The 20,298-nt window shown below is 42.8% G+C and overlaps 1 protein-coding gene across 6 annotated transcripts in view; it reads left to right on the top strand.

The window, feature by feature from the left end:
- Positions 1-2,146: 2,146 nt before the first annotated feature.
- USP9X (ubiquitin specific peptidase 9 X-linked) overlaps positions 2,147-20,298 on the top strand; it is a 136,846-nt gene continuing 118,694 nt past the window's right edge. For 2 of the 6 annotated variants that reach the window (XM_062183744.1, XM_062183743.1), the window contains exon 1: positions 2,796-3,498. The gene's annotated coding sequence lies outside the window, so the exon portion shown is untranslated. Of the gene's footprint in view, positions 2,302-2,794; positions 3,499-20,298 lie in introns of those variants that run through there. The other 4 variants (XM_062183739.1, XM_062183740.1, XM_062183741.1 and 1 more) reach the window with 4 other exon arrangements.

Genomic DNA, 20,298 nt, shown 5'->3' with positions numbered 1-20,298 from the left:
TTGTATTTACTTCTTATGTCTTTGATCCATTTTGAGTTAATTTTTGAATGTGATAGAAAGGTCCAGCTTTATTGTTTTGTGTGTATGTATGTGTGTTTGTGTGTGTGTAGTTTTCCTAGCACCATTTGTTGAAAAAAAAAAACAACTCTTCTTTTGCCAACTGAATGGTCTTAAAACTAGCTGAAAAATCAACTACCATATATATGAAGGGTTCTTTCTGGTTTTTCTCCTATTCTACTGGTGTATATACTCGCCCTTATGCTGATACCAAACTGTGTTCATTACTGGAACTTTATAGTAAATTTTGAAATCAGAAAGTACGAGTCCTCAAACTTTATTCTTTTCAATATTGTTTTGGCTATTCAGGGGTCCCTTGATGATCTACATGAATATGAATTTTATCATCATCTTGCCAATTTATGCTAAAAATTGTCTGCTCTGATTTTGCTAGGAATAGGAGTATCATTATCTTAATAGTATTACTGTTTTAATCCTGGAATATGGTATTTTTTCCATTTATTTTGGTCAGCTTTTAAGTTTTTTCAGTGATGTTTTTCGTGTACAAATCTTGCACTTCTTTTGATTTATTCTTGAATTATTGTTTGATGCTATTGCAAATGGAATTTCCTTATTTCATTTTCAGATTGTTTATTGCTAGTAGATAAGAGTATAATAGATTTTTGTATTAATATTATATCCTGCAACCTTGCTAAATTTTTGTTGGTTTTAATAACTTCTTATGGTGGATTCCTCAGCATTTTCTGTATATAAGATCGTGTCATGTGCAAGTAGAGATAGTTTTCTTTCTTTGGATGCATTTCATCTCTTTCTTGCCCTGGCCACAACCTCAAGTTCAGTGTTGAATAGAATTGGTCAGAGCAGACATCCTTGTTAAAGGTGCACTTTTGATGGGGTTAAAAGACTTGTGTTCAAATTGTGTCTTGTAATCATTGACAAATCATTTACCCTTTTTGTTTCCTTATCTAAAGTCAAGCGTAGCAATGTGAATATATGTTCTGGCTACCTCATAAGGTTCTGAGGATGAAATAAAAGCACTATGCCTTTAGCAAACCTGTAGTATAGGTGGGTGGCAGTGTCTATTTTTTAGGAATCCATAAGGTAGTGGGAGAAGCAGACCATTCATGGAAATAATTATAAAAACAAGATTACACAAGCTGAGAGTTACTAGGCAACGAATGATGTGTCTTGGACACCTTATTAGATAATTTTCTGTGGTGAAAAATGTAGACAGTACTGTACAGAGAAATAGTTTAACAATTTAAGCCACCAGTAACATGCTGTCACTGTGTCACCTAGTTTGGATTCCATTTTAACTTACTACAAATTAATGTAATTACAGCATAGTAAATTAAACCGTGTATATAAAAATCAACAGATCACATTTGGTAGTGTTTTACGTGCAATTTGGTGTCCACATGCATTTTTAAGTCAAAAGAATCTGTAGTATTTTAGGAACTGCACTTACATCCTTTTCCTTTGAGCATCCTAGCTGGACTGTATAAATTGTTACGTGTGCCCCATTTATTTGGGATTCGCCTGATGAATTTTTCCCACGCAGTTCCCATTTTGGAATATAAACATACAGAAAATAGTCCAGGATACGGCGGATGGGTTCATAAAGCTCTTCTGGTTTCTTACACTGAATCCTGCAGCCGATTTGGCAATAGGCTAATTTTGCTACATTTAGTACTGCCAGAATGTCGCTATGCTGTCCGGGACACATTACAGTTTTTTCTTTTTTAAGGGCTCCAATGGCCAGAGTCTTTCAGGGTAGGAGGCAGCCTGAAAGCTTTCAGGTTCTGATGCTACAGTATCATGTGAATGAGATTCTCACGGCGCCTCTCTCATAGGCGGAGGGAGCCGGCCCCCGCGTCCAACTGCCCCTCCTCCCGCGGTAGGAGATAGCCACGCCTTCCCCCTATCGGCGCAGAGCAGGTGGCCAGGCCTTCAGGACCTCGCGTCGCCACCGCCCCGTGGCCTGTTCGCGTCACGTGACGTGGGTCAGCTGCGCCGCCGCGACCCCCAGCACCGCGTCTGCGACCGCGCGACGCGTGCTCTCGGGATCTCATCTTTCCGCCCACCCTTCCCCCACAATCCCGGAAAAGGGGCGGTCGGTGACGTCATCATCCGGGTACTCGCCGGCAGGGCCACGGTTCACAATGGAACAAAAACAAGCAGCCCAAATCAAACTCTGAAGGAGGCGGCTGAAGCTCACACGATTAACCCTCTCCTCGCCACACACTCTGCCAGTACCAACAGCCCAGCCCCTTCTCCTGCGTGGTATGTTCGTTCTTCTTAGGCCTCCCTTCCCCCAACTTGGGCCCGTCCTCGTGCCACCTCTGTCCTCAGCCCGCTCCCGAGGGTACGGTACCCGTTTTGGGCCGTAACGTGATCCGGCAAGGGCCGGCCGAAAGAAACGGTACTGCGTGAGGAACCTTTACCGCATTGTCTTCCCCTCCCCCACTCTAGCTCTCAGAGTTGAGGCGTCTCACGCCTGGCCCGGCCCCCCGGCGGCGCGCGCGCGCTGTTCTCCTTGGCTCCACGGCCCGCGGTGGTAGGGGAGAAGTGGGGGCAGCTGAGGGGGGGGGGGCTGGGCAGGAGCAGGGGGAGGGTCGGGGGGCGGGACCCGTAGGGGGCGGGACCTGGCGGGGGCGGAGAAGCTCGGGGCTTTGGGCGGTGCTGGGGCTAGTGGGAGTCTGCGCCGCCGTGCTGCCGCCGCCGCCGCCGCCGCTGCCGCTGCCGCCGCTGCCGCCGCCGCCGGCCGAGCGGTTTCTTTTTTTTTTTTTTTTGGTTTGCCGGATCCGCCATATTGACGAGGACTGGCATCCGCGGCTGCGGAAGCTAGTCTCCGCCGCGGCTGGAGCCGCAACCTCTCTGCACCCGGCCCTTTCGGGCCTCTGCCGAGCCGAGCCCCTCCCCGCCTTATACAGTTCACAGGCCTCGCGGGAGCCCGCTGCTGCCGCCTCTCTCGCGGGAGGCGGCCGCCTCAGCGCCCGGTGGTCGGGTCAGCGCCGGGAGCGGGGAGCCAGCCGCGGCAAAGCGGCCGGGCACGTAGCGGGAACTGAGGCGGTGACTAGGGGAAGGTGAAGTCGCCGCTGCCGGAGTAGGTGACGCAGGAGAAGCGCACCACCCGGACCCCGTGTGAGCTCAGCGAGAGCCCCAGCCTGAGGGGAGAAGGGGGGAAAAGGGCCGCTGCCGGCCGGGGAGGAGAAGGAAGGAGGTGGCCGCGGCCACCGCCACCGCTGCTGCAGGGCGGGTGCGGGGAGGAGCGAATTCCGGCGCCCGTGTGCAGCCCCCTCGTTTTCACGCCCGCAGCTCCCAGCCCGGTCTCCGCAGCCCGTAGACAGACTTTTTCGCCCGTGTCCCCGGGCCTGGGATGTACCTAGGGTAGGCCCCTTCCTGAGACCGAGCCCCGCCGTCCCCTGCCGCCACCCGCCTCCGCGTGTCCCCGTTCTAAGGAGAAGCCTGTGTCGTGCGGTGAGTAGCCGGCCGTGCCGGGGCGACGCGCCTTTCCGAGGCCAACAGCTGGCTCGGAGGGGAGGGCACGGGAGGGGGTGTGCGAGTGCGCGAGGTTCCTCCCTCGGAGGGCCGCGGGCCGGGCCGGGGGCTTCCCCGCTCCCCTGTTCCGTCGCGGGCTGGGCGCGCGCGCGCGCGCGGGGCTGCGTTGGGCGCGGAGCCGGTGTCCCGGGAGCGTGTCTGTGTGTTTTGGACTGTAAGGGAAAATGGCTGACGGCTCCGTCCCTCCCCCTCCTCCCCCTTCCCGTCCTGTCTGGGGCTGAGGAGGAGGATGGGGGCTCCGGGCGCGCCGTGCGGCGCCCCCTCTCTCCCGGCGCCCGGGGGGCCGGGTCAGCGCGGGGGCCGAGTCGCCCCCTGCGCGAGTCGCGGCGCTCAGCGCACTGGGGGCCACTGTCCTCCCCAGTCTGGTTCCACTTGACACCAAACGCCATTACTGAGGTGGAGTGATTTGAAGCTGCACAGCTAGGCCTCGGCTACGCCTGGCTATCAGGCCTGACGACTTGTCCGCCACCCCCCACCCTCCCGCGATAACCCGCAGTTTCTCCGCGGCCCCGTGGTCTGGGAGTCGGGGCCGGGTTATCGGCCGCCTCCACCTCCTCCCCCCCACACCCGCCCCCGTCATTTGCCCAGGGCCAAAGCCGCGAAAGATGTTTTGATGCAGAGGTCGCTTCCCAGCCAGCTTGGACCTGCCACCTTTCTATTTTTAACTGTTTCTGCAAAAATCTAAGCCTGTGCGAGTTTGCAGATGAGAGGACCTTCAGGTTCTCTTGATGTGGGGCTTCAGGTTTGAGGAATGGCTTCTTTTTCATTCATTGTGAAATATTAGACTGGAGTTACAGAGCAGGTGTATCTGTGTGGTTTTGTTATTTGTATGGCTTTTTGTAGCGTTGGCACGTACGCAGGAATTTTCCAGGATTTTTCTGTAGACCCTGCTTCAATGAAGCCTGCTATTTTGGGGAAGTTGCTTAGTTCTAGCGTAAATTGAATTTTCTACAGTATACAGGTGTATGCAGTTGCTTCCGATTAGCTGAGATTTGCTGAGCAACTTGAGGTTCAGGGTTGACTATCCATACTTTATTTGGGTGGGAGGAGAAATAGTGCTGTCATTCTTTCACCTGCAGACCCATGAGTTCTCTAAATCTGTTTATCGTTTGTATACTTTCACTTTTGAGGAAGAATAATTTTCGGGGCACATTGTTTAGGAAACTTTTCAGCAGGTACTTAATCCTCCCTTAGAGCTCATTACCTACCTTTAAGATAAGGACTCACCCAGAACTAGCTAGGCTCTCTTAACCCGTTCACTTGAACTTAGAGATTGCAAACTCTCCTTTAGCTCTCACTGGTGTACCGCTTCAGTGGGCTGCCATTTTGGTTTCAGCAAACGTCTTCCAAATCCTTGGAAGATTTATACGTTAAATATACGAAGATGTCTCAAATTTTAAACTCATGTGCTTTGTCATACTTGTAATGTTAACCCTTTGAACTTCACTCATCTGTGTTTGGGTAGCGTTGGAAGGGTTAAGTATTGAAATTAGTCTTCCAAGGGGGAACTCAAAATGCTTTTGATATTATAGTATGCTTGATTTTCTCTGATTGACAAAAAAGACAGTTGGTCTATTTAAATTTTTTTCTTACTGCCTTTTTTCTTATAGTTTTGTTCAACTGTGTATGTTAATGTTCTCATGCTGTTTCTTCCTTTTGTTTGCTGACCTTGATAGTTCCTGAGAAAATTTCTAGAGGAAGTAAGTAACATTAGGAACACTGTGTGATAGTACGGAGTTCCTTCAGAAAGCAGCTTTGAAGGGCAGCAAATTTACCTTTCAGCAAATTCTTTGTGTGTCTTCTTGTTGTTACATAGTTTTCTTATTTTATCAATGGAATGCCTAAATAGGATTTACTTTGGATCTTTTTTCTTCCACGATCTTGAGATGCAATTTCTAATGCTTTGAAAGGATAAAAGATTTTGTGGATAGCCCCCCATATAATTTTTCTTTATAATATGGTAGTTAATAATGCTGCTTTTACTTTTGAAATTGGGTATTTGTCGTGAATTTGCCAGTCATCTAATTCTTTACTAGTTGGGCATATGCAAGCATTCTTTCAGCCTATTTTTACTTCATGAAATCAATTTTTAACGTTTTATACTTTCAGAATTTTGTTACCAAAACGAGTCTTTATTTGAAGCACGTTAAAGTTGCTTGAAATTTACAGGGATGTATGTTAAAGGATTAGTCCTGTTGTAAGACTTCTGTTTCATAAACTGAGGAAGGGAACAATGCTTATCCTGTGGTTATTGAATTAGTTTTTATTACAAAAGAATTAATATTTGCATGGTTGTCTGCACTATATTTTCCCTCTTGCCTGGTATGTCTTCTGAATCTTGAAATGTTCTTTAAAAAAAAAAAAAAACAGAAACAGGATTTTAGTTCCATTTGGTTCTTTTAGGAGCTGTATCTTTGAAAGCTATTGTATTTATTGCTAAGTTCTTGTATTTTAACTTAGAGGCTAACATTAGTGTTTGAGAAAGAGTTAATACCTTAGACATCAACTCTGATTGAACATTAGAATCACTTGGGGGAGTTTAAAAAAAAAACGACTGATCCTTGGGTCTCACCCCCAGGGACTGATTAGTTCATCTGATATATGGAGCATGCACAAAGGTGTATTTTAAAAGTTCTGTAGATGATTCTTACATGCAAAGTTGAAAGCCACTGAGCTGTTGTTTTTAGCTTGTTATTACAAAGCTTTCACGTGCATTAATAAGAAAATGGATTTTCTCAACGGTTTTAAATTAGCAAAATTATCACTTATTGAACATTAAATATATATCACTACTGGTAAACATTTTCTATTATTACCTTATATAGATAGTATTATTTCCATTTTACTTACAAAGCACTGAGGTCTGTCTGTTGGGGTCAACTAGTGATTGATGCTTCAGCTACTGTGCCATGTTAGTGAAATGACACTGATTGCTGTTTTTAAAAACCATGTAGAACTTTTGGTTTGTCTCCTATACCAGGGTAGCTTTGAGTCTACTGTTTATAAGAATATTAGAATAATTTGCGATTTGAGAAATACTTTGATTGGCTAAAGGTGATATTAAAACTTTACAGCAAATAGGTTCTTCCCCTTCCACATGTCTCCCAATCTTTCAGGGTGGTAGTTTAGTTGCTGGGTTTGTTTAAAATAATGTTAGACAAGTTAATACCCCTTAAAGATGTGAAAAAATAATCAGATAATTGCCTCCCTCTAATTTATGTCATCCGATAAATGAGCATTTAATATCGTGAAATTCTATTATCTCAATTCAAGATTTCTATTTAGCTTAGTTAAAAATTAGTGTGATTTTCACAAGAACTTTCCAAAACTAAGGATTTCATTTTGCATTTTTTGTAGCATTGGTTGATAACTGTTTATTGGTTGATAATTGTTTTATGGAATGAACAACATAAAAATCACTTAATTCTGTTGATCCATTGTGCTAAATTCTATTTGGGGGGGTGAGATGCCTACTAATGTGGGATCTGTGAGCATACTTAATTTGATACAAAATTCCTAAAGATGTTTTTGTTAAATTGCATTTCAGAAAATAGGACCTCATTGGTCATTAGTTTATGTAATAGGAGGGACAAGAGAATTCCTGAAACTTCTGACAGTATCTTGAGGTTTGATTGTATCATTATTACTGTTGATTATAACATAATAATGTGATATACTTTTAAGAAATAAGGTGCTAGAAAATGTATTGTTAGGTTGAGATCTTACCTAAAATTCTTTAGACATACCCGTGCTAAGTCCTGTGGGCTTCAGTGGGTACACATACACTCCCATGTATTGTGTGTGTGTGTGTGTGTGTGTGTTCATCAGCAAATGGGTTTCTAGTTTTACTATCAATCACTGTCTAACAGTGATGTTTCTACTTCAATTGTGTATCAGGATCATTGGTGGAACTTTTTCAAAATATGTTTGCCTAGGTCTTTGGAGATTGTAATTGAGTACATTTGGGGCAGAAACTGGGCACTAGAAAACCAACCAACCAACCCCACAACAGTGGTGTCTGATGTATAGCGAGGTGTTGTGTTTTGTTTTCCAGTCATTTGAAGGTAAGAGGAGATCTTAGACCCTTCGTCTTTTGTGTCATGCATTTTTTTTTTTTTTCAAAATAACACATTTCCCTAAACTTTTTTTTAAAGATTTATTTGTAAATCAGAATTACAGAGAGAGGGGGACAGAGATCTTCCATTTGCTGGTTTATTCCTCAGATGGCCACAACAGTCAGGTCTTGGGGGTTTCATCAGGGTCTCCCTCCCGCGTGGGTGGCAGGGACCCAAACACTTGAACCATCTTCTGCTTTTCCCAGGCCATTATAGGAGCTGAATTGGAAGTGGAGCAGCCAGGACACAAACCTGCACCCATATGGGATGCAGGCATTGCAGGGGGTGGTTTTACCTACTGCACCATAACGTTGGTCACTCTCTAACTTTTTGAAGACTTCTCATATGCACGGATTTCAAAATTTTTTTACACCAAAATAAACTTACCTTTAAATTCCATTTTTTTTCATGAACATTTTGAAGTACCCTTATGTGAGCCTCATAGGAAACTGAATTAAGGTGTTAAAAGAAATATTCCTTGTTACTTCATAAACCAATGGAATTTCTAGTTACCTTTTCTTTACATAGAATTTCATTCTTAATTCTAGTAAGCCCAATGTAAAGTACAGAAGGAATAGATTTCTTTTAGAATTTGTGGCATGTTGGTTTCGGAAATAGCTGTATTACCATACTTTTAATTTGGGGGCAGGAATGATGTGCTCTGGTGCTGCTGCTTTCTCCTGTCATTCCTTTTCTGTATTGATGCTCTATTGTCTGTGCACTGTGTGTATTTCTGTCTTATTGTTAGTTTTATTTTGTCCAGGTGCTTTCATTAATTTTGTTTTCCAAATTCTGTCTTTTAGGTTGGTGGCTTCCATCTCCTCAGCCTCAAGATCCTAAGTTACTGATTGATGCATCTTAGCACCAGGAAAGTGCCTGGCACTTAGACATTCAGTAACTATTTGTTGGATGAATATAGTCAGTTGCCACATATTCTTGGTGTGATTTAAAATTTTTTTCTACTATTTTGCTAATAATTCTCCTTGCTATTTGGAGTCACTTGACCTAATAATACTTTGATGATGAGGAGTCCTGGAAGGGATCTTGGTTCTACTCAGACCTCTCATTTTCAGATGAGTAAAATAGCTCAAAGTAATGAAGTAACCTAACCAATATAGTATGCATAGACTGTCTTCTTCATGAAATGATTTCCATGTCCAGCAAATCAAATTAATTATTAAATTCTCTGAACCATTACCTTTATGGTCACTCATAAAATTAACACTAAATTCTCTACCTGGTAATACTAATAATAAAGTCAGGGATTTTGTCTGTCACCTTTGTGTATTACACAATACCTAGAAAAATACTGTTTATATAAAAACTGTTGAATGCCTGAGTGGCAAAATCCCTGATGATATTTGACTTCCAGTACCTTGAGCTGTCTGTGCAGAATTGATGCATCATTTCATGACATTTTATAGTTTTTCCTTTCTGAAACTAAGCTCTAAACACATTAGACTCATGTTAGTCACTGTTATCAAAGAAATTGTTTTCATTGGAATGCTTTTGAAGTGGTAGACTTGGATGTTATATCCCATCCTCTATAATCTGAATTGGGAAGAGAAGAAAATATATGAGGCAAAAAAAGGAGTAGGGAAAGCCTGCCTGTCCTGTTCTTTATGCCCATTTCCTTCCTGCTTAGTTTGGTAGCTGTTGAAAGTTTTAAGTTTGGGTTGTTGGTTGCATCTTTCTTTTCTGGTCTTGTCTCTCAACTGCTTATACTTTTTTGAGGGGGAAGGGGTAAGATTCATTTATTTTGAAAGGCAGTGAGATTGTCCACCCCCTGATTCACTCCCCAAATGGCCGCATTGTGTGTGGCTGGGGCAGGGCCAGGCTGAAGCCAGGAGCCAGGAACTCCATCCAGTTCTCCCATGTGGATGACAGGAGCCCATCCTTCGCTGGTTTCCCAGATGCATTAGCAGGGTACTGGATGGGAAGTGGAGCAGCTGAGACTTGAACCAGCACTCTGATATGGGATTGTGGTGTTGCAATGCCAGACCCTACTTATAACTTCAAGAAAATGAGCATAGAAATTGCCATATGTTATCAGATTCATATTCTGCCTACCAGTATTTTGTCTCTGATCCAAGGTAGTATAGAAAGATTGTTACTGTCCTTGATAACATCTCCAAAGATCAGAACAGGGGTTAGCAAACTTTTTTCTGTAAAGGGCCAGATAATATTTTGGAGTTTCGCAGGCCAAGAGACAAAATTGAGGACATGGAGTAAAGTGTTTTATTGATGAATTTAACAATGTAATGACAATTGGACGAAACTATAATTCAGGTCTAATGAGAAGGACAGAATTTGGTATGTGTATGTGGGTAATACAGTTACTTTGCTTAATTGGGGTTTAAAGTCAGTGTTGATCCCAAATGCTCCTGTATGAAATCCATTCTTAGCTGTGGGCTATACAAAAAGAGTAGGCTAGATTTGGTCCATGACCAGTTTGCCAGCACCTTGTTTTAAAGCATTGGTTCTCAAGCCTGGAGGGCTTGTTAAATATTGCTGGGTCCCCTCCCCAGAATTTGATTCAGTAAGTCTGGAGTGGAGCCCTAGGACATGCATTTCTACAAAGTTCCCTGCTGGGGGACCACTAGAATTACTGATTTAAAAATTAATTTCAGGTTGGGCTTGTGGTACAGCCAGTTAAGCAGCCTCCTGGGACACGCACACACCATGTTGGAAGGAGTGTCAGTTTGAGTCCACCACTCCCTCCACCTCAGCTTCCTGCTAATGCATTCTGGAAGGCAGTAGGTTATGGCTCAACTGCTTGGGTCCCTGCCATCCATATGGGCGACCCGGATGCAGTTCTGGGCTCCTGGCTTTGGCCTGGCCTAGCCCTGGCTTTTGCGGGCATTTGGGGAATGAACCAGGAGATAGAGTATCTTTGTTTCTGTGTTCCTCTACCTTTCAAGTAGATGAAGATAAATCTTTAAAAAAAAAAAAAAAAAGTTCTAAGCACATCCTACTTTTCTTCAGGTTTGTTACTTTGTCTAATTCTGTCTTGTATCTTTATATTTCATTTTAAATGCAATAATATTAAAGTGCCTGTTATGTGCTACATAGTGTGCCATGTAATCAGAAATACAAGGTAAGTGAAACAGAATTGTCCATGTCTTATACACAGATTAGAGTGAGTTTAAAAATCAATGTTGGGGCTGGTGTTGCCTGTGATGCTGGTCCCTGATGGAAAGCTTTCTAAACACACATCTTTTATAATTTTTTATCTGATGATGAAATTAATGTAATCTATTGTTAGAAAAAAGATCGATGGGGCTGGTATGGCACAGTGGGTTAAGCTGTTATGACACTGGCATCCTATATGGGTGCTGGTTCCAGTCCCTGCTGCTCCACTTCTGATCCACTCCTTGCTATTGCAAAGAGGAAAGCAGCAGAGGATGGCCTAAGTGTTTGGGCTCCTGCCACCCACATGAGAGACCCAGATGGAGTTCCAGACTCCTTGCTTCAGCCTGGGGTCTTTCAGTCCCTCCCCTTCCCCCCTTCCTTTGCTGATGAGTAGCAGGTGTCCTAAGTGGCAGCTTAACCTACTGCCACAACACCTACCCTAGCTTTTTTGAATTAAGTGGTTTTTGGTTTTTTTAAAAGATCTTTTTTCATTGTTGTAGTTCATGGTTCCATCCTTTGTTTTCTCCCTTTCTAATTTTCTGTGGACTGGGAAATGAGAGTGCGTATATTACAGTTGTGTGTAGACTTATGTATACAATAGAGTCTCTTGCAATAAATTTGTAATGAGCTCTGCTTCCTGTTTCTTCACCTTTTTCCCATTGAAAATGTTAACTAGTCTTCATGTGTGGTATATTTGAATTGTGTAGTCTCCGCTTTTAGGCACTATTATCGTAACCCTTTACCTCCCTTAAGTTGATTTCAGACTTCGTGTATTTACTGATGAAAGAGGTTTCTTTTTATTGAAAGATGATATTGCCTATTTGAGAACAGTTTGGTTTTTGCAGCTTCACTATGTTTGTGCAGTAGTATTTCACATGTATATTTGTGATTTCAGATGTAGTTTGTCCTTTTTAGTAAGTAGAAGATAGAAAAGTAAAAATATCTTCTGGAGGTCTTAAAATTCTTGATAATATTGATTAGAGATATGCATCTTTAACCTTTCTGGGATAGGTTGTGCTTATTAGTTGACCTTGTTGGTGGTGAATGAAATATTTGGAGAGAAATAGGAAATTATGGCAAATGTATGATAAAGTTTATATTCGAAAGGAGAAGGTAGTCAGGAATTTTATATTTTCTTGCACTCTGGGAGTGGGAAAACCCCTTAAAAACCTGACTCTATTGTTTGGCTTTGAAATATTGAACTTGTCACATTCTCAGGAATGCATTGTGTGTGGAAGGAGGATACTATCTATATACAGCATCTGTCTAGACTTTTGTGGGAATAACTACAGAAAATCTTTTTTATTCATATTTACTGTTTCATTTGTAGATATATATTATCCAGAATTCTTAGAGCCTACTGAGCTGAGACGAGGATTGTAGGGCCAGATCTAGGGTTGCAGAACCTAATGTACCTATAGTTGTGTTTCTTGTTTGCTGTCAGTGCATGTCATTATCTGAGCTGTATAAATGTCAGCTGGGGATTTCTTTTAGTTATGCTCAGTGCATCATCAGAAGGGGAATCATGTCAGTGAAAGAATCATGGGAAGATTCTTTGGCTACCATGCAACTACACAACCACAAGAGTCATGTTCCTGAAGTGTACCTCCTTATCTCTTCCTGCTCTTTACACAAATACTGCTCAAAACTCTTATCCTGCCAGAATGAGATCCTACCAGAATGAGATCATAAAAACTTGATTTTTAAAAAAAATTTATTTTATATATTTGGAAGGCAAAACCGTTCCTATCCTTTGTTCACTCCCCAAATGTCTGCTGGGCCAGTCTGAAACCAAGAGTGTGGAACTCAGTCCAGGCCTCCCATGCGGGTGGTGGGGACGCAACTATTTGAGCCATTACCTTGCTTCCCAGGATCTGTATTAGCAAGAAGCTAGAATCAGGAGCTGGAGGCAGGGATTGAATCCAAACTCTACAGTATGAGACATGGGCATCCTAAATGGCATCTTTACTATCAGGCCAGATTCCTGCCCCCAGAATGAGATCATTTTGACATAGTTTCCGTCTACTTTTGCAACATTATTTTTTATTTCCCCACCCAAAGTGTCCATAGTTTACGTGGGTGCTGTAGCTTTTCATATTTCAGTTGGTTTATTCTTGGCACTCCGTTTCCCCTTTATTTTCTAGTCTGTAATGTCTAGCTCACATGCTGTCCTTCATGAAGTTTTTTCTAATTCTCTCCAGTTAGAAATAGTCTTTACTTAATCTGAATTTTGGGTAGCATTTTCCTTATGCATCGTTTTTAGACTAGTTGTCTATGCTGTTTTTTTCTAATTTTTATTAGAAAGTAAATGAGATCTGTCCACTGGTTCACTCCCCATACCAGCTGGGGTTGGGCCAGACCAAAGCTAGGCGACCTAAGCTTGATCCAGGTGTCCCAAGTGAATGGCGGGACCCTAATTACTTGAGTCATCGCCCACTGAGGGTGCACATTAGCAGGAAGCTGGAATCAGAAACAGAGTTGGGACTGGAACCTAGGCACTCGGATACAGGCATCCTAGTCAGGGTCTCAACCACTGTGCCAAACACTTACCCCACTTTTGGTTTCTTTGTGTTTCTTCAGAAACAATACCTAGGAAGTTGGGTCTGGGAAATTTCCTGAGCCTTGATTGACGGTCTCCACATCTCAACTATCCTTTCTAGATGGCCAGAACTTCCCTCAGCCTGATTGAGGGAGTGAAGTGGATAGTAGTCAAGAGCCCTAATCTTGACCAAAAGACTCGGCTTATAGTTGCAGCTACTCTACCAACACTTTAGCAAGTGGTTTAACCTTGATGAAACTGTAAAACAGAGGATCTGGACTGGGTGATTGCTATTTTATTCTAACAATTGAAAATGGTTGGATCCACTCACTTAATACTATTTTAGGCACCATGGGATATAAAGATGATTAATTTCTACTTTGAAGCCTATAAGGTCTAGTGGGCCAGTTAATTATTCAGTGTGATAAGAGATGCCGGCCACAGCGCGCTACCGCGGCGGCCATTGGAGGGTGAACCAACGGCAAAAGGAAGACCTTTCTCTCTGTCTCTCTCTCTCACTGTCCACTCTGCCTGTCAAAAAAAAAAAAAAAAAAAAAAAAAGAGATGTATTAAATAGAGGTATGGAAAGTATAGTGGTAAGAGATGAAGAAATCATTGAGTTAGGATTGAGTAAGATTATTAGTCCTCAGAAGTGCACTATTTTGATGGTCCTGCGAATTACAACAAGGACTTTCAGAGAGAAGGAACAACTTGAGGTCAGGCAGGGTTTCTTAACTTTGACACTACTGACAGTTTGTGTCAGATAATTCTCTGTTGTGGGGTGATAGCCTAGTCATCCCTGAAGTGTCTGCCCATAAGATGTCAGTAGTGTAACCCCCTCCCCCAGTTGACAGAACTAAAAATGTCTTCAGACATTGCCATATGTGCCCTGGGGGATGGGAATTGAAAGCTATTACTTGAAATGTAGCAAGGGAAGCCTGAAAACAGTAAAATGTGGAAGGAACATTGAAGATGGGCGGGGCGGGTATAGGAGATAGACTAGAGAAGTAATTTGAGTTTGACGAAGATCACAAGGAACAACCTTGAGTACTATGTTAGGAGCATTTGGGCTTTGGTTTTATTTTTATTAATTTTCATTGTATTTGAAAAGCAGAGAGAGATCTTCTATCCACTGATTTGCTCCCCAAGTGCTCAAAATAGCCAGGGCTGGGCCAGGCCAAAGCTAGGAGTCTGAATCTCAATCCAGGTCTCTATTAACAGTGCTGCTTCCCAGGGTGTGCATTAACAGGAACGTGAAATCAAATGGAGGCAGGACACAAACACAGGTATTCTGATATGGAATGCAGTCATCTCTGATGGCGATGTAACTACTGTGCCAAATGCCCCCCCCCCCTTTTCTGATCTATTAGAGAGCAAGCAAACTCCCATCTGTTGGTCTATTCTTGCAGATGCCTGCAGTGACCAAAGGGGTTGGGCCAGGCCAAAGCCAAAAACTCAGTCTAGGTCTCCCACATGGGTGACAAGAACTCAAACCCAAATTATTTGATCCATCACTACCACCCCCCTCCCCCCAAGTCTGCATCAGCAGGAACTCAGAATTAGGAACTGGAGCCAGAAGTCAAACACAAGCACTCTGATGTGGGATGGAAGCATCCCAATTGATGTCTTCACCTCAAGGCTAAGGACTTGTCTTGGTTTTGGTTTTAGGGCAATGAAATGAGCCTTCAAGTTTATGAAAACCATTGGATTTGTTTTTGTTTTTAAAATTGATTTGAGAGACACTCAGAGCTAGCATCTGCTGGTTCATTCCTCAAATGAGGGCCTGCAGTGACCCGGACTGGGCCAAGCAAAAGTCAGGTACTCAGTTCAGAATCCAGATACCCTACGTGAGTGTCAGGGATCCAGTTATCCAAATGAACAGGATCTGCATTGTCAGGAACCTGGAATTGGGAGCAGGAGCCGAGACTCAGATCCAGGCAACTTTGAGATGCAGGTATCCTAACCTGTGGCTTAAGCACCTAGCTGAACACCTGTCCCTATGTTTGTTTTGGAAGATGATTCTGATGGCATTGTGCCAGATTTGTTGGAAAAGAGTTGGGTAGCAGGGGAGTTGAGACAGTATTTTAATGGTTGTGCTAAGAGATGGTAAGAGGTAATGATTTAGGGATAGAATAAAGGAGTTTGATTCATGGGGTGCTTTATTGTGTGAGGGAGATGCTGCTATTTTGACTTTGGCTTCTCATCACTGAATGGAGTACCAAGTTAAAAGTAAAACACCTCTGTTGTCTTCTCTTTCAGCTCTTTTCTCCCAGCCCCAATTCCCTCTTACAGAGAGCTGCTGTCGAGATCTGTTGAAAGGTCATAGAGAGAAAGGAATCTGGGCTATAGAATGACTACTCTGCCAATGTGCCAGTGTGATTCCTTTACTTAAGCAGTAGAGTATCAAAGCGCATCTGTTTCTCATAACCCTGGCCCTACCCCCAAATGTAGGAGCTAGAATCTGGCATCCAGAGATTTTTAAACTGTAGATTCTTTTGTGGCTTTTTTTTCTTTTCTCTCTCTCTCTCTTTTTTTTTTGGAAAGGCAGAAAGAGACGCACAGAAAGAGATTACTGCTGGTTCACTCCCCAAATGCCTACAATTGCCAATGCTGGGCCAGGCTGAATCCAGGATCCTGAAAGTCAATTCAGGTCTTTCACATGGATGATGTGAACCCAACTACTTGAGCCATCACTGCTGTCTCACAGGTTGTCTACCGCCAAGGAAGCTAGTTGAACTGGACTCAAACCCAGGCACTCCAATATGGGATGCAGGCATTCCAAGGAACATCTTAACCTCTGAGCCAAGTATCTGCCCCTTTTGTGGCTTTTTAAATAGCTTGATAGATAAAAATAGTGGATGATTTTATTATTTAAATAGTTCCTGTAATTTTGTAAGTTTCAATTTGGCAGGGTTTTAGTTTTTATTATTAGAGAATCAGAACTCTTATCTGTTGGTGCACTCCTCAAATGTCTCCAGTGGCTTGTCCAGATTCCGGAGCTGAGAACTCAATTCATATATCCTATGTGGATGGCATGAACCCAGTTGCTGGGGCCATCAAGACTAGTTAACTTCCTGAGTCTGCGTTAGCAGGAAACTGGAATCCAGAGCTGAACCTGTGGAACCCAGGCACTCCAGTGTGAGATACAGGTGTACTAATTGGCATCTTCAATGCTAGGCCAGGAGCTGGCACTGTGGCATAGCAGGTAAAGCTGTGCTTAAGGCACCCGGCATCCCATATGGGTACTGCTTGGAGTCCCGGCTACTCCACGTCCAATCCAGCTCTGCTAATGAGCCTGGGAAAGCAGCAAAAGGTGGCCCAAATATTTGGGCCCCTGCACCCATGTGGGAGACCTGAATGAAGCTCCTGGCTTTTGCCTGGCCTAGTCCCAGTTGTTGTGGCCATTTGGGGAGTAAACCAATGGATGGAAGGCTCTGCCTCTCTAACTCTTTCAAATAAATATTTTTTTTTAAATGGAAAAGGTAAAAAGTTTAAGAGTTTAGAAGTTGTTGGACTGCTAAATAAATGGAGGAGTAATGTAATAATCTGAATGTTTTCTCCCTCTCGGTTCTCCTTTGTGTTTGTATGTTTGTTGTGCACATGCATATATGGGATCCGAAGGACTTGGACTCTTGTGGGTTAATTGTACTTGACCAACAATTTGCAGTGTGAAGTTTAAGGACCATAGACTTAGTAGGCAGAGGTATAATTTCTTTTTAGTCAGAGGGGCTTAAAGTTTCATCTGAAGTCTAAGCTTTAAAAACGTTACTACTTACTGCTAAAAAGTGATGTAGCCTATTCGGGAAGATAATATTTAGGAGGAAATTATTTTTTCTGAATTGAAGATGAGAGTACACAGATAAATATAGTAGCAGTGATTTTGTCTGGCACAGATGGTTTCGGAGAAAATGTTGATTCCTCATCTTTCATTACTGTAAGAGAACTAGCAAAAGAAGCTGAGATTGTTTTTATTGTATCTCTCAGGCCAGTCATTCTCAAGCTTCAGGACCCCTTTATTCTCTGAAATTATTGAGGACACCAAAGAACTTTTTTTATGTGGGATTACATCATCAGTATTTACTATGTTGAAAATTAACATTTAAAAATAATAAAACCTATTGATGTCAGTGTAAATATTTGTATGAAAAACAACTTCCAAAACAAAAATAATTCGAAGTGACATTCATTATTTTATTGTATTTTTTGTAAATATGGCTTAATAGAAGACAACTGGATTCTCTATCTTCTTCTGCCTTCTGTCTGTTTATACATACATCTTGTAGACTCTGGGAAAACTCCACTGTATGCCTGAGAGAGAATCTCTTAAACCTTCTAAAAGGGTCTCAGGGACCCCAAGAATACATGGACCACACTTTGAGAACCAGTGCCTTAGACTTCCAGCGGAAGGTTGGCTTTGTCTTTTATGTATTTTGTCTGCCTTAAATTTTTACTTTTTGACTGAGATGTATGACTTGCATATAGTAAAATGCTCAAATCTCAATTATATAGCTCAGTGCATATTTGCAAATATCCATGGCTGTATTAACCACCACTCAGATCAAGAGAACATTTCCAGCATACTGGAAAGTTCCGTTATACCTTTTAATACCCCCCACCCGCCCCAATAAACTCCACCAAATGTTCTGATCTGTATCTTTCAATGAATTTGATATTCCTGATTTTGAATTGTACATAAATGCAGTAATACCTGTGTACTTTTGGGTCTGGCTGCTTTTGCTCAAGCCGTGATTCAGTAATTTCTTTTTCATTCCTCTGTAGTGCTCGTTTTCCATTGTATGAAATATGCCAACTCATGTACCCAATCAACTATTGGTAGACATTCAGATTATTGGCAGTGTTTTTACTAGTACAAAGAATGTTGTTGTGAACATATTTGCATATATTTTTTGGTGGTTATGCCTGGGAGTGGAATTTGGTGTTTGATAGTGTTTATGTGTGTTAAGCTTTACTAAATACTACCAAACAACTCTTGCAAATGGTTGTACCAGTGAAATTCTCACCAGCAATGGAAGTTGAGTCACTGTTTCTAATTGGCACTTAGTATTGCTGGTCTATTTATTTATTATTTAGTGTCCAGTGATCACTCCTAGGTACCTCTTTCTTAGACATTTTTTTTTTTTTTTAAATTTAACAGGTAGAGTTATAGACAGAGACAGAAAGGTCTTCCTTCCGTTGGTTCACTCCCCAAATGGCTGCTATGGCCGACGCTGTGCCGATCCGAAGCCAGGAGCCAGTTGCTTCTTCCTGGTCTCCCATGCGGGTGCAGGTGCCCAAGCACTTGGGCCATCCTCCACTGCCCTCCCAGGCCACAGCAGAGAGCTGGACTGGAAGAGGAGCAACCGGGACTAGAACCCGGCGCCCACACGGGATGCCAGCACAGCAGGCAGAGGATTAACCAAGTGAGCCACGGCGCTGGCCCAGACATTTTAAAAGATATTTATTTACTTGAAAGGTAGAGTATCAGAGAGAGATCAGTCTTCTGTCTGCTGGTTCACTCCCCAAATGACTACAACAAATAGGGCTGGACCAGGCCAAAGCCAGGAGCTCCATCCTGGTCTCAAACAATGGGTGACAGGGCCCTAAGCACTTGGGCCATTGTGTGCTGCTTTCCTAGGAGCATTAGCAGGAAGCTGGATGTGCATCTATTTGTTCACTGTCCAACATTTTTTTCTGCATCCAAATGAATAAGCCTAGCTAGTATTCTTTTGTGTGAAACTGACACTTGTGAGATGTATTTTAAAGAATTTACTTGCTATCCTGCTTATCTGGGGGATCTGGGCTTGTAAATCTTTAAGAGCAGAAATTGAGTCTTGTTTATTATTTTTTTTAAAGATTTATTTATTGATTAAAAGGCATAGATACAGAGAGAGAAGGAGAGAGAGGGAGGTCTTCCATCCACTGGTTCACTCCACAAATGGCAGCAATGGCAAGGCGAGGCCAGAAGCTAGGACTTTTTCCCGAGGCTCCCATGTGGAGACTTATTTTTATTGGCTGATTGCTTTTGGAGGCTGGAAGTTATTGGGACCTCACATCCTTTGTTAGGATTTGATAAAGAATATGTAACTAAAAATATGTCTTTCTCTTGAAAAGAAAGGTAGGAGCATGTATACTATAAATCTCTGGTTTTTGAAGAATTAAAATGTAGATGATGGTGAATATTAACTTTTTTCTTTCAGGAGACAGAACTATAACCCTCAGAGATATCAATGACAAGGAGGAATAGGTTTTTGGCTTAGAGGAAAGCAGACCTTTCTGCTGACAACAGTGAGCTTTCACCATGTTGAAGTAAAATGTTTGAGAGGAGATTAGATGTGGAGTTTCCTATGTTTATTTATTTGAAAAGCAGAATGTCAGAGATCTTCCATTGGTTTACTCCCCAGATACCTGTAACAGCCAGTGCTGGACCAACAGCCAGGAATTCCATCCTGGTTCCCTAACTGGGTGGCAAAAGAGACAGCACTTGGGCTATCTTTCCCTGCCTTCCCAAGGCACATTAGCAGGAAGCTGGATCAGAAAGGGGGACGGAATTCAAACCTGCACCCCTTTGCTATGGGATGCTAGCTTGGCACGTGATGGCTTAACCCATGGTGCCATGAGGCCAGTCCCTTTACAAGTATCATTTTGGTGCCCTTCTTGTGTTCAAAGTAAAACAGTATTTTTTAATGAAAGATTTATTTATTTTGAAAGTTACAGAAGTGGGGAAAGATCTCTTCCATCTGCTTGTTCGCTCCCCAGATGGCCACAACAGCCAACGTTGGGCCAAGCCGAAGCCAGGAGCTTCATCCACGTCTCCCACATGAATAGCAGGGATACCCAAGTACTTGAGCCATCCTCTGCTATTTTTTTCTATGCCATTAGCAGGGAGCTGGATCAGAAGTAGAGCAGAGACCAGCGCCATGGTGTAATGGGCTA

This window comes from Lepus europaeus, chromosome X (assembly GCF_033115175.1).
Source record: "Lepus europaeus isolate LE1 chromosome X, mLepTim1.pri, whole genome shotgun sequence".
NCBI lineage: Eukaryota > Metazoa > Chordata > Mammalia > Lagomorpha > Leporidae > Lepus > Lepus europaeus.
This window is presented reverse-complemented; position numbering and strand designations above follow the sequence as displayed.